The sequence below is a fragment of the Rhinopithecus bieti genome, unplaced genomic scaffold, assembly GCF_001698545.2.
Source record: "Rhinopithecus bieti isolate Rb0 unplaced genomic scaffold, ASM169854v2 scaffold_13348, whole genome shotgun sequence".
Classification (NCBI taxonomy): Eukaryota; Metazoa; Chordata; class Mammalia; order Primates; family Cercopithecidae; genus Rhinopithecus; species Rhinopithecus bieti.
In genome coordinates this window covers 2,628,334-2,641,882 of record NW_016808764.1, presented here as the reverse complement: position 1 = coordinate 2,641,882, position 13,549 = coordinate 2,628,334, and the positions used below count along the sequence as shown (strand labels likewise).

The 13,549-nt window shown below is 41.0% G+C and overlaps 1 long non-coding RNA gene across 1 annotated transcript in view; it reads right to left on the bottom strand.

Moving 5' to 3' along the window:
- Window positions 1-13,068, bottom strand: part of LOC108538850 (uncharacterized) — a 20,631-nt gene extending 7,563 nt beyond the window's left edge. The window contains exon 1 of the long non-coding RNA XR_001888207.1: window positions 12,943-13,068. This is a non-coding gene — a long non-coding RNA (uncharacterized LOC108538850). The remainder of the gene's footprint in view (window positions 1-12,942) is intronic.
- Between the last annotated feature and the right edge of the window lie 481 nt (window positions 13,069-13,549).

Sequence of the window (13,549 nt, the reverse complement as noted above, 5' to 3'; positions counted from 1 at the left end):
AAAAAAAAAAAAAAAAAAAAAAAAAAAAAAATCGCTGCAAAAAATTAAATACTTAGGAATATACCTAACCAAGGAGGTGAAAGACCTATACAAGGAAAACTACAAAATACTGCTGAAAGAAATCATAGATGACACAAACAAATGGATCAACATCTCATGCTCATGGATGGGTAAAATCAATATTGTGATAATGACCATACTGCCAAAAGCAATCTACAAATTCAGTGCAATTCTCATCAAAATACCACTATCATTCTTCACAGAACTAGAAAAAAAGAATCTCAAAATTAATATGGAACCAAAAAAGAGCCCGCATAGCCAAAGCAAAACTAAGCAAAAAGAACAAATCTGGAGGCATCACATTACCTGATTTCAAACTATATGATAAGGCCATAGTCACCAAAAACAGCATGGTACTGGTATAAAAATAAGCACATAGACCAATGGAACAGAATAGAGAACCAAGAAATAAAGTCAAATATCTACAGCCAACTGATCTTTGACAAAGTAAACAAAAATATAAAGTGGGGAAAGGACACTCTAGTCAACAAATGATGCTGGGATAATTGGCAAGCCACGTGTAGGAGAATGAAACTGGATCCTTATCTCTTACCTTATATAAAAATCAACTCAAGATAGATCAAAGACTTAAATCTAAGTGCAGGCTTCATTTTCATTTAATTTTAGTAACTTGTTTGCTTTTTATTATAAAAGTAATACATACTCACGTTTAAGTTTACTTTGGCTGGGAGTGGTGGCTTACCCCTGTAATCCCAGCACTTTGGGAGGCCAAATTGGGTGGATCACTTGAGGTCAGGCATTCGAGACAAGGCTGGTCAACATGGTGAAACCCGTCACTACTAAGAACACAAAAATTAGCTGGGCGTGGTGGCACAATTAGCAATTAGCACCAAAATAAGCATCCTTGTGTTTGTATCTTTAACCCTTATTTGATTGTATTTAGAGGATAAAGTCCTAGAATTACTGGGTCAAAAGAGACATGCATTTGACATTTCTATAGATATTCTCCATGGACCTGAGTACCAGACAAAGCTGGGATTGAATCTGTACTCTGATACTAGTTGTGTTGCTTCAAATATGTTACTTTATTCATTCTCAGCCTGAGTTTCCTTGGCTGTAAAATGGATATAAATTATATCTCAGAGTTGTTCAAGGATTAAACAATATGTTTAGTTCATAATAGTTGGCAGTTCACGTATATTCATACCTTTCTCTCCTCTTTATTGACACTCTCCTAATTCCTCTCTGAGTTTTTGCAAAGATTTGGCAAATATCCCATTTCATTTTATGTCAACAAATATTTATAAAACATTTAATATGTGCAAGTTTTGACAAATGTTGTAGGGATTCTAAATGTTTTCTTTTAAGGCAGAGTCCTTTCTGGAGCTTACAGTATTGTACAGGAGAAAACTGTCTCCCAGGTCCTACAATAGGGCAGGCCCTTACTTAACATGTTTGGAATGAGTGAGTAAAGAAAGGAAGGAATGTTGCTAAATGAGTAACATGACAGTCTGGAAAAGAGCTCAGTGTAGGTCCTAGCAGCATAGAGTGGAGCATGGAGTCAAAAGTGACAGAGAGGAGATTTTGCAAAAGTTTTCTTCTGGATTTTACCTAATCGCAAGGGAGGCATTGCGGCTGAAGGCCAAAAAAAGCATTTGCTAGAAATATACTTAAAGTCTTATGTTTTATCTTAAAACTTCACATGAAGTTTGCAATCTACTCTATAACATATTGTTTGTTTCCGTATAAATGGAATCTTTCTCCTTAGTCTTAGGATGAAATGAACATTCCAACAAAATGTACTATATTATTGGGTGGCTCTAGTTCCTCCTGACATGCTTTCAGAGATATGTACACTCAAGTTTGAGAAGTGTGAGATTAAGATAGATGCAGAATGAATTCTCACTTCATGCTTCACCAGCCATCTCCCCTCTGTCTGTACTGCGCACCCACTCACAGCTTCATCCCTCTCAACTCTCTGCTAAAACTCTTCCCTACCCCTGTTTTCTCTTCAATCCTGGTTTTGTTTTCCTTACTAATCTAAATTTTTTTTTTTTTTTTTTGAGACGGAGTCTCGCTCTGTGGCCCAGGCTGGAGCGCAGTGGCCGGATCTCAGCTCACTGCAAGCTCCGCCTCCCGGGTTTACGCCATTCTCCTGCCTCAGCCTCCCGAGTAGCTGGGACTACAGGCGCCCACCACCTTGCCCAGCTAGTTTTCTTGTATTTTTTTAGTAGAGACGGGGTTTCACCATGTTAGCCAGGATGGTCTCGATCTCCTGACCTCGTGATCCGCCCGTCTCGGCCTCCCAAAGTGCTGGGATTACAGGCTTGAGCCACGGCGCCCGGCTACTAATCTAAATTTTATGTTGAAACTCTGCTACTCAAAATATATGTAAGAAAAAGAAATCAGCTGCAAAACTCTTCCAACAACATTTGAGGTCATTAAAGTCTCAAGGGACACCATCATTCATCCACATTGTGTTAGCTTCTTCTGTCACATCCCTATCATCTATGACAATAGACTCTCAGAAGGATGTAGCTTGTTTCATTTAAATCTTGAAAAGCACCCAAACTAATGCCATGGTCAATTAATGTTGCTTGGGTTCTGAGCATTCAGCTGAGTGTTCTCCTCTGTGTCTGAAGGACACTGTAAATGGAACACATGTTTTGAATTGCTTCTCCAGAGCTCTGATCTGTCCACCCCTTCTCTACTCCTACTGCTTGGGCTCTGGTTCAGTCCTCATCATCTCTTGTGTGGATTATTTCTCTAACTCCTTCCATGGGTCTTCTTGTCTTTCTATTCTACCCTCCTCAAAGCTGCTAAAGGGGCTTTTCTAACCCAGAGGTCAGCCCATGCTACTCCCTTGCTTAAAACTTAGGTGGTAACAATCTATAACCACAGGCAAGGACATTACATTTCACTTATAAATATGAGTAAAAGAAGCCAGACACAAAAAAAGTACACACATTAAAGCTGTAAAATGGATATAAATTCCATCTCAGAGTTGTTCAAGGATTAAACAGTATGTTTAGTTCCTAATGGTTAGAAAAGCAGTCTATGGGGTTAGAAATCAGGATACTGATTCCACTTGGCAGGGATGTGGAGCAGTAGTGATTGGCGGGGAGCACGAAAGGGGTTTCTGATAGGTTGTTAATGTCCCATTTTATGATCTGAGTACTAGAAAAATAGATAGGTTCAGTTTATGCAAATCCATCCAGCTGTACTCCTATGTTTGGGTCACTCTTCTGTATACCTATGTCAATAAAAAAGTATAGACAAACAAAAAGCAATGGCCAATTTCCCTTAGCATAATGCACAGTTATTCTCATATCTCCCACCCATTCCCCCCAGCAATTATCTGCCCTATGAACCAGCCACACCGGATCACCTGATGTTCTCCAAACACAGCATGCTTCCCATTTTCTCCTGATGCTGCTCACTTTGCCAGCAAGCTCTTCAACTGAAAGTTGACTTATTCTTTGAGGCTCCACTCAAATATCACCTACTCCACAAGATTTCTTCCTGACTCCTCTTACTTTGTATTTCCTTTCCTATTTTTCCTACATATATAACAAGATGCATGCTCTGAAAAGTATGAGTTATATTTAATGGGGCAATAGGATTAGAATACAGGGGTCAGGAATGGCCTGGAAAATCCAGGCTGTGTAAAACACATTGTATTATAGTAATTTCTCTGGATTTATCTCTCTATCTGGATCAGAAGTTCTTAATCATTTCCGTGCCATGAACCCCTTTGGCAGACTCGGGAAGTCTATAGATCTCCTTTTTTTTTTTTTTTTTTGACACATAGTTTCACTCTTGTTACCCCGGCTGGAGTGCAGTGGCCCGGTCTTGGCTCACTGCAACCTCCTCCTCCTGGGTTCAAGTGATTCTCCTGTCTCAGCCTCCCAAGTAGCTGGGAATACAGGCGCCTGCCACCACACCCAGCTAATTTTTGTATTTTTGGTAGAGACAGGGTTTCACCATGTTGGCCAGGCTAGTATCAAGCTCCTGACCTCAGGCAGTCAGCCTGCCTCGGCCTCCCAAAGTGCTGGGATTACAGGCGGGAGCCAATGCACCCGGCTTGGATCTCCTTTTAAAAGTAAGTTATTTGTTTGTTTGTTTGTTGTTGTTGTTTTGAGATGGAGTCTCACTCTCTCACCAGGCTGGAGTGCAGTGGCGCAATCTCGGCTCACTGAAACCGTTTTCTCCCAGGTTCAAGTGATTCTCCTGCCCCAGCCTCCCAAGTCGCTGGGACTACAGGCACCTGCAACCACGCCCAGCTAATTTTTTTTTAGTAGAGACGGGGTTTCACCATGTTGGCCAGGATAGTCTCGATCTCTTGACCTTGTGATTCACCCGCCTCAGCCTCCCAAAGTGCTGGGATTACAGGCATGAGCCACCGCGCCTGATTTATTTGTTGCTTTTTGAGATAGAGTCTCACTCTGTCACCCAGGCTGGAGTGCAGTGTTACAATCTTGGCTCACTGCAACCTCCACCTCCCAGGTTCAAGTGATTCTCTAAAGTAAGTTTTTACAACTGTAAGTACATAAATCATGTACAGCTCAGTGAACTTATACAAACTGAATATATTTATATTACTAGCATTTGAATCAATAATTAGCTAACCCCAAAGCTCCCTTCTCCCAGCCACCACCCCACAAAAAAGTAAACTATTTTGAAATTAGTCTGTTTTCAAACTTTATGTAAATGGAAAAATATAGTATGTTCTCTTTTGTGTCTAGTTTCTTTTGCTTAAGCCTATGTTTGTGAGATTCATCCATGTTGCTGAATGTAGCAATTGTTTATTCATTCTCATCTCTGGGTGGTATTTCATTGCATGATTATACCACTGGTGATTTATTCATTCTTCTATTGATGGACATTTACTTTGTTTTCAGTTTTTTATCTAATGAATAGTGCTATTATAAACATCCTCATACATGTAATACAGTACATATATGTACTTATTTCAGAACACTTTAAAATAAATACATAGGAGCACAAAAGAAATATACAGCTTTCAAAATACAAAAATATTACAGATATAATTACATACGTGCTTCATTAACACAATTTCTACATCTAGCAGTGAGTCTAATAACTACTATAATTTCAAAGTTATGATGTGCATAAATGACATTTTAAAATTTCTGCCAAACTACCATATGCTATGAAAATATCTATGATTTCACGGGCCAGGCGCAGTGGCTCACGCCTGTAATCCTAGCACTTTGGGAGGCCGAAGTCGGCGGATCACAAGGTCAGGAGTTTGAGACCAGCCTGGCGAATATGGTGAAACCCTGTCTCTACTAAAAATATAAAAAATTAGCCAGATGTGGTGGCACGTGCCTATAATCCTAGCTACTCAGGAGGCTGAGGCAGGAGAATCACTTGAACTCAGGAGGTGGAGGTTGCAGTGAGCCGAGATCACGCCCCTGCACTCCAGCCTGGGTGACAGAGTGAGACTCCACCTCAAAAAAAAAAAAAAGAAAATGTCTATAATTTCTCTTGGTAACAAAGTCACACATATTGTGAGTACTTCTGTGCTTTGGTGAATACATTTACAATAGAAGGAAATGTAAAATTTTAGTTAGAGGTTAGTGGAAATAGACATGTGATTTTTTTCCCCATCCAAATTCAAGAAGCCTCTGAATTCTATTAGGTTAATAACCTCTCACCTAGACTTAACCCCCTTAAAAGCAAGGATCATGTCTTAACTATATTAAAAATTTAGAATTTGGCACAAAACTTGGCACAGAGTAGGTGCTCAAATATTTTTTGAATGACAAACTCATGAATGACAATAGCTAACTTTTACCGAGCATGTAGTATGTTCCAGGTTCTATGCTAGGTACGTTAAATGTTCTTAAATCCTCATGACAGCCTTTTGATTACTGCCTCCATTTTATTGATGAGAAAATAAAGACTCGGATAGGTTACATAGATTGCCATGATTTTATAGCCAGTAAGTGTCAGGGCAGAAATTTAAACTCAAATGTTTCTGACCCCTAAGCCCCCAGCTGACTGCTAACTTCTATGTTTACTGCTGACAATTGAATGAAGAGATAAATGAATAAATGAATGAACAAATGGATAAACTTAACCAACTACACGCTCTACTCCACTAATTTTTACAACTAGTGGAACAATTTCAAGAAGCAACTGACTGGAATTAGCGATGCAGGGAGGTTGTTGAATATTTCTTTGCATGAGGCAATTTGGCTCCTTGAAAAAAATTAAGCTCAAGTGCTCATTAACACTGTTCTTTAATCAAATGAACTGGCATCTGGCAAATGTTAGATGATAGATGTTTGCAGTGCCCAGCTTTAGCAGGCAAGCTCCTGGGCCACAGAGCTTTATTCACTGTAACCAGTACTAACCTCCAACTGCACACATCAGGTTTTTTGTGGGAAAGTATGCGATGACCAAGTCTCACTTCAAGAAAAACACTCACAATGGTCATATGCCAGTTAGGGCATTTTGCCCTATCTGAGATCCAAAGGAAGATGTGGAGGGATATAAAGGAACCCTAGATATCAGGGATTCCAGATTCCTTCCTTGTCTTGAGGGCTTAGATAGGTGAGGGTCTTTCTAGGGTATAAAACCAGATGGTCTTTCAGTTCTGACTTTTATCCAAAGGAAACATATTAACTTATTTATTTCCTTTAAAAAGGTATTCTCCAAGTGAGGACTCCTGAACTTTGTGAAAAAAGGTAACCACGTGCTTAAACACGTTTGTGAATTTAACTATTCTTATTTTACTGTTTTTTGAAATTATAAAAATAATATTTGCACATGTAAAAGCACTCAAATATCCAAACATTTAAAGCAAAAAATGAAAATCTCTCTTTCTCCTAATCCCACCCCTCAGAATTAACTACTGTTAACAGTTTTACGCATAGATTTCCAAACTTTTTTCTAAATACATACACCATATATTTATATCTATATGCTCACATAAATGTATGCACATGCCCATGCATACATAGATACATGGTTACAAATATAGCTCATCGTATAGTGGTCTACAACCTACTTTTTTCCTCAACAATATATCATGGACATCATACCAGGTTAACATCATGTTTCATCAAGGCAGTATAGTATTCCATTTTATGGATCCATTATCATTGTTTTTACTATTCTCCTATTGAAAGCTTTAGATTGTTGTTGTCAGTGTTGTTTTGTTTGTTTGACATTGGAAACCACCTGGCAGTGAACATCCTTGTAACTATCTTGTTTAAATGTTCATACAAAAATTTCTGCAAGTAATTTCATTACCATGGAATTTTTTAGTCAAAGTGTCACACGTTTTAATTTTTGATACTTATGGCCAAGTTCAAAAGAGATGTTTGAAGCTTCTGTTCCTACGGAAACTTTCTGTGAAGTTTCAAATGACTGTGAGGTCCGCAGCTCTGGGTTATCTCACTCCTAAACTCATGGAATTCCTTTCACTTTAGTAAAGTTAGCATGTTTCCCGCATTACGACGATCTCTTATCCCAGAGCACATCTGAACTCCTTTCCAAACTATCCTTTATTTCAGAAGCCTCTCATGCTGCAAAGTAAAGATTAAATTCTACCTCGACTATGGATTTTTTTCTGACTAGTTAGCATATACTTGCATACAGCTTCATTAAGTCCCTGTTTAAGCTTCCTTCTCAAAAGAACAGGTGGTTTTATTGAGAAGGAAAATCCAAGGCAATATACAGAAAGTAGTTATTTATTTGAAACAGGAACAAGGGAAAAGTTGAGAACATTTCACAACAAATCATCATAACAGGAACCTGAAATCATGCCATAAACACCTCAGGCCCCAAGAAATACTGACTTTAATCTATTCTAAGCAAAAGCTTTTTTTTTTTTTTTTTTTTTTTTTTTTTTTTTTTTTTTGTGACGGAGTTTCGCTCTGTCACCTAGCTGGAGCTGCAGTGGTGCAATGTTCGGCGTTTCACGCCATTCTCGTTGCCTCAGCCTCCCCAGCTAGCTGCGGACTACAGCATGCACCACCAATGCTTGCTGGCCCTAATTTTTTGTATTTTTAATAGAGATGGGTGTCATGTGTTAGCCAGGTAATGGCTCTTGATCTCCTGACCTCGTGATCTGCCCCGCCTTGGCCCTTCCCAAAGAGCTAGCGATTACAGGCGTGAGCCCACGGCCGCCTGGCAGAAAGAATTTTTTGTTGTTGTTGTTTTTGTTGTTGTTGTTGTTGTTGTTGTAGACGGACAGTCGCAACTCTGTCGGGCCCAGGCTGGAGTGCAGTGGCCGCCGGATCTCAGCTCACGCAAGCTCCGCCTCCGTGGGTTATACGCATTCTCCTGCCTCAGCCTCCCGAGTAGCTGGGACTACAGGCGCCACCACCTCACCCGGCTAGTTTTTTGTATTTTTAAGTGGAGGGAAAACGGGGGTTTCACCGGGTTAGCCAGGATGGTCTCGATCTCCTGACCTCGTGATCCGGCATGCCTCGGCCTCCCAAAGTGGCTGGGATTACAGGCTTGAGCCACGCGCCCGGCCCAGAAAAGAATTCATTAATTGTAATTTTACCAAGCACTCTCTATGTGAAGGCATATTTAAGACTTATATTTATTTCATTTATTTTAGAACAGAGTCTTGCTCTGTCGGCCCCAGGCTGGCAGCGCAGGTGGCGCGATCTCGGGCTCACTGCAAGCTCCGCCTTCCTGGGTTCACGCCTTCTCCTGCCTCAGCCTCCCGAGTTAGCTGGTACTACAGGCACCTGCCACATGCCGGCTCAATTTTTGTATTTTTTTAGTAGTTTTGAGACGGGGTGTTTTGTCCCCCCGTTGGTTAGCAGGATAGGTCTTGATCTCCTGACGTCGCTGATCCGGCCCGACCTGGCCTCTCAAAGTGCTGGAATTACAGGCTGGCCACCACGCCTGGCCCTAGAGAAATTACTTCAATCCTCCTTAAAAACTTTGTTGGGTAGTTGCGTTATCCCATCAGATAGATGCCTTTACAGAACTGATGCAACTTGGTCAAGATTTCAATCCAGTAAGTGCTTAAGATGGCTCCAGACTCAGATTCAACCTGATTTTCTTCCATTGTATTCTGTTCGTTGTCTCTTGCCCATCCAAGTTGCCAACTCAGAACTTCATGGAAAAAGAAATCAAGATCAATGAATGGAGGTGCCCTGAGATGCCAGAACTTAGCTCAGCGTAAGGAACTATAAGAAGATGAGTCACTTTTCTTTTCTTTTCTTTTTTTTTTTTTTTTTGGAAGGAGGTCCGCTCTGTCGCCCAGGCTGGAGTGCAGTGGCCAGATCTCAGCTCACTGCAAGCTCCGCCTCCCAGGTTTACGCCATTCTCCTGCCTCAGCCTCCCGAGTAGCTGGGACTACAGGCGCCCGCCACCTCGCCCGGCTAGTTTTTTCTATTTTTTAGTAGAGACAGGGTTTCACCGTGTTAGCCAGGATGGTCTCGATCTCCTGACCTTGTGATCCGCCCGCCTCGGCCTCCCAAAGTGCTGGGATTACAGGCTTGAGCCACCGCGCCGGGCCAAGAAAATGAGTCACTTTTCGTGGGAGATTGGATAATGGGTTATCTGTCAGGAATAATGTAGATTATATTTCTGCAGTGGATCAGAGGCTAGATCAGTCCTCTTCCAAGTCTACATATGTATACTTTGACTCCTACATCCATTTCACAGATAGGGAAACAGAAGTTTAGAATCATTAAGTAATTTGTTCAAGTCCACAACTAATTAGTGCAGACCCCAAGCTTAGTGGTGACTCTTCTACTGACCTTTCATAAGAAAACACCTACTTCTAAGTTTTTAGACTTTCTTCCATCTTGTCTGTATTATCTTGAATCCCTTTAGTCACTTGTTTGTTCTTGTAGGTTCTGCCTTGATATCTTAAACAAATACAGGATTGGGGCAGAGAGTGTCATGCTTTTATTTTCTCCTCCTATCTCTTCCAAGAACAAAGGCACAAGGAGCAGTCTAGTGCAGGACCATTTGGCGTCACCCTACATCACCCTACATTTTTTAATGCTTTGAATTCCTCATCTAGTAATAAAAGTACTGGTGCTATATAGAAAGAAAGCAATAGCATGGAGAAAGAGCACTAAAATACTCCTCAAAAATACAAAAGCCATCCCAACCACAGGTACGTCCAGTAAAAACTCTGGCAATCTTTTTAAAAGCAGTCAGGGTTACCGGGTGTGGTGGCTCACGCCTGTAATCCCAGCACTTTGGGAGGCCGAGGCAGGCGGATCACGAGGTCAGGGGATCGAGACCATCCTGGCTAACATCGTGAAACCTCGTCTCTACCAAAAATACAAAAAATAATTAGCCAGATGTGGTGGCGGGTGCCTGTGGTCCCAGCTACTTGGGAGGCTGAGGCAGGAGAATGGCGTGAACCCGGGAGGCAGAGCTTGCAGTGAGCCGAGATAGTGCCATTGCACTCCAGCCTGGGCGTCAGAGCTAGACTCCATCTCAAAAAAAAAAAAAAAAAAAAAAAGGCAGTCAGGGTTGTATGAATTCTATCATCCCATTTCATGGAAAAGAAAAAAAATGAAGGGTCTTCCAGAAACTACCTACCACCTTCTGGACTGAAGCACGTTGGGTCATGGCCAGACTTCAGGGAGACTGGCTCAGAAAATTTGAAGAACGCCTGAATGCTGAAGAGTAGGCTGTTTGATATATGTGCCACCCACACTCCATGCCAGGTCGCAGATACAAGTCCTGGTCTGGTTTCTCAGTTACTTCCCTGGCAGAGAAGTGAAACCACCTATCAGAAAAATAACTCACCTTTCTGAGAGAGAATGCCATCCACCTCCTCATCCCAAATTCACTGTAACAAAGTATAAACTGCTTTTGAAAACTGAAGGCCTTGCTCATGCATTTAGAGACTTTGATTAGATCCCTAAATCCTTACTATTTAACTTAATGTAAGGTCTAGATAAGTAAATTTTTGTAAAGGCTGCTAGAAAGACTTATCATTGAGTTAACAATTAACATCCAAGCATTTTGACTCCTGGAAAACCTTTTAACTTTGATTACCTGGTTCAGGTAGTTTTCAAAATGTAATTTTTAAACATTCAAAGTGAGGATTAGAAGGGCCTCAAGTACAGGCAGAAGCAAAGACCGGGTGCTGTTTCACTAATTGGCCAAGCAATGTTGGAACGCGGTAAAGAGAAGGGGCTGATAGCCGAGACTCAAGCCGTTTTGTTGCCGGGTGTGCTGAACTACTATAGACTGCAATGGGGATGGCACAATGTTCAAGAGGCCAAAGAAGAGACTCAGAGCCAGAACATGAGACATGGGGTTTTACAGAGGAGAGAGGCCAGTGGCAGTGGACTGGGTATGAGAACCGCTTGAAAAAAAAGCATGCAGTTTATATAGCATTTTCGCTTAACTCCCTGCACCTAAAATCTCCACTTGGCAACCTTCATTTAACCGAAAACAAAGGACCTCTATCCCCTGTACAGCCTTCATTCCACTGGACAGGATGGGGGCTCAGATGGTCCTTATAAGGAATAGATCCCTGATTTGGCCACTCTTGGATTTCTTAGCTCAGAATTCTGAACCCACATTCGGGTGCATCTGCCATGTAGGATCATTCTCAGGGTATGCACAAGTCAAGTTATCACTGTCAGGTATGTCTAACATTACCTGGATTCAAAACCCAACCACTGCTATTTACCTGCTCTTTGATCTTGGGCAAATTACTTACCCACTCAGTGCCTTAGTTCCACTGTTTCTAAATAGGTATATTAGGGCAATACCTCATGGAGGTGTATTAAATGAAACAATCTACATTAAAAAGCACTTAACATAGTACCTGGCACATAGTGAGTGTTCAGCAAACGTTAGTAATACTATTATGTTTTAATAAGAAGAATGGTGATTTTTCTCCACCCCCATTTGAAATGAAAATGATTGGCCATGCAGAATCAATATTGTTTTATATCCAAATTTTGTTATGTTTAATTTTCACAAATACCAACCACTATTAAAAATAAAAAATATTAACTAGACTGGTTTTTACAACTTGATCTCTATTTATACTGTATATAATCTGCAAATGATTAGATTTCATTTTTATTACTCTTGTTAAACTATAACATGCTTATTATCTCTCCCTGGGTGTGGCTTACACCCAGAACTCCTGCTGGCTTTGTTCAGTATGCTTTCTGTTGTGACTTTAGTTTCAGTAATCATTGTGAATGAGACTGTGAGAAACTTGTTCAGAAGATATTGTGCATAAGACATGAGGTAAGTCATTAATTTCTTAGTGTTGTAAAGAGTTGTAAGTCTTTTTAAAAATGGGGGAAAGGCCGGGCATGGTGGCTCATGCCTGTAGTCCCAGCACTTTGGGAGGCCGAGGTGGGGGATCACCTGAGGTTGGGCGTTCAAGACCAGCCAGACCAACATGAAGAAACCCCGTCTCTACTAAAAATACAAAATTAGCTGGTCGTGGTGGCACATGCCTGTAATCCCAGCTACTAGGGAGGCTGAGGCAGGAGATTCACTTGAACCTGGGAGGTGGAGGTTGTGGTGAGCTGAGATCGTGCCATTGCACTCCAGCCTGGGCAACAAGAGCAAAACTCCATCTCAAAAAAAAAAAAAAAAAAAAAAAAAAAAAAATGGGGGAAGGAGGAAGGTCAACAAATGGCTAGGATTTAACTCAAATGATTAAAAGGACAGGATGTTCCTCTTTTTCCCCTGGGGCCAGAGAAGGAAATGAGAACTAAATTTAATGTTATGAATTCTCATGTTCATAAATTAATGTCTTAGGTTTATGTGTCCTAGTAATTATGCCCTGCTTTGGAAAGCCTTGCTCTGAAAGTTTAGTCTGAAGGTAGAAATGCAGTTCTGGGAGGGCTTAGTAGAAACTATGAAATAAAAGTGTAGAGAGTTTGCAGCAAGGTATTTAAATCATGTGTAAACTTTCCTTCCTACCTCAGTGGTGGGACTGATGTCAAGCCATGGAACTCTTCACTCTCTTCTGCCTCGATGAATTGTGCTGTTCGGGCTCTGCTATCATACATTTACACTGTAGTGAGAATTTAGGTTAATGTGTTACTACTCCCAGGAAGGATTTGTTTTGAAAGCTTTGCCTCTAATTGTAGATCACAAGGTTTTTATTGCTATGCCATAGATTGTATTTCAAACAACTGAGGTCACTCTAACTTAAGCAAAGCAGGAATTTATTGGAAGAATAAGGCACAGAGCTCACAGAATTGAAGAGAAAGCTGAAGAATCAGGTCTTGTAAAGACGGGAGCTAAGTGGGTTTTATGAGGTCTTTGTAGCAGTATCTAATCTCATTTTCTTCCAGGACCTCCTTTGAGTGGAATTCTGATCTTAAATCTTTGTGTTACTACTCAAGATTCAAATGCTAGGGAGAGATTATCTGTTTGGTTCAGCATGGGGTCAACCCCTATCTCAGAAGAGGGCGGGGTGCCAAGCTGCGGCAATGAGGTGAAAAAAGGCTCCAAAGGAATATTGGGGCACTCTTACTGGAAAAGGGAAGGAGTGCTGTGCAAACAAAAACATACATTGACTATA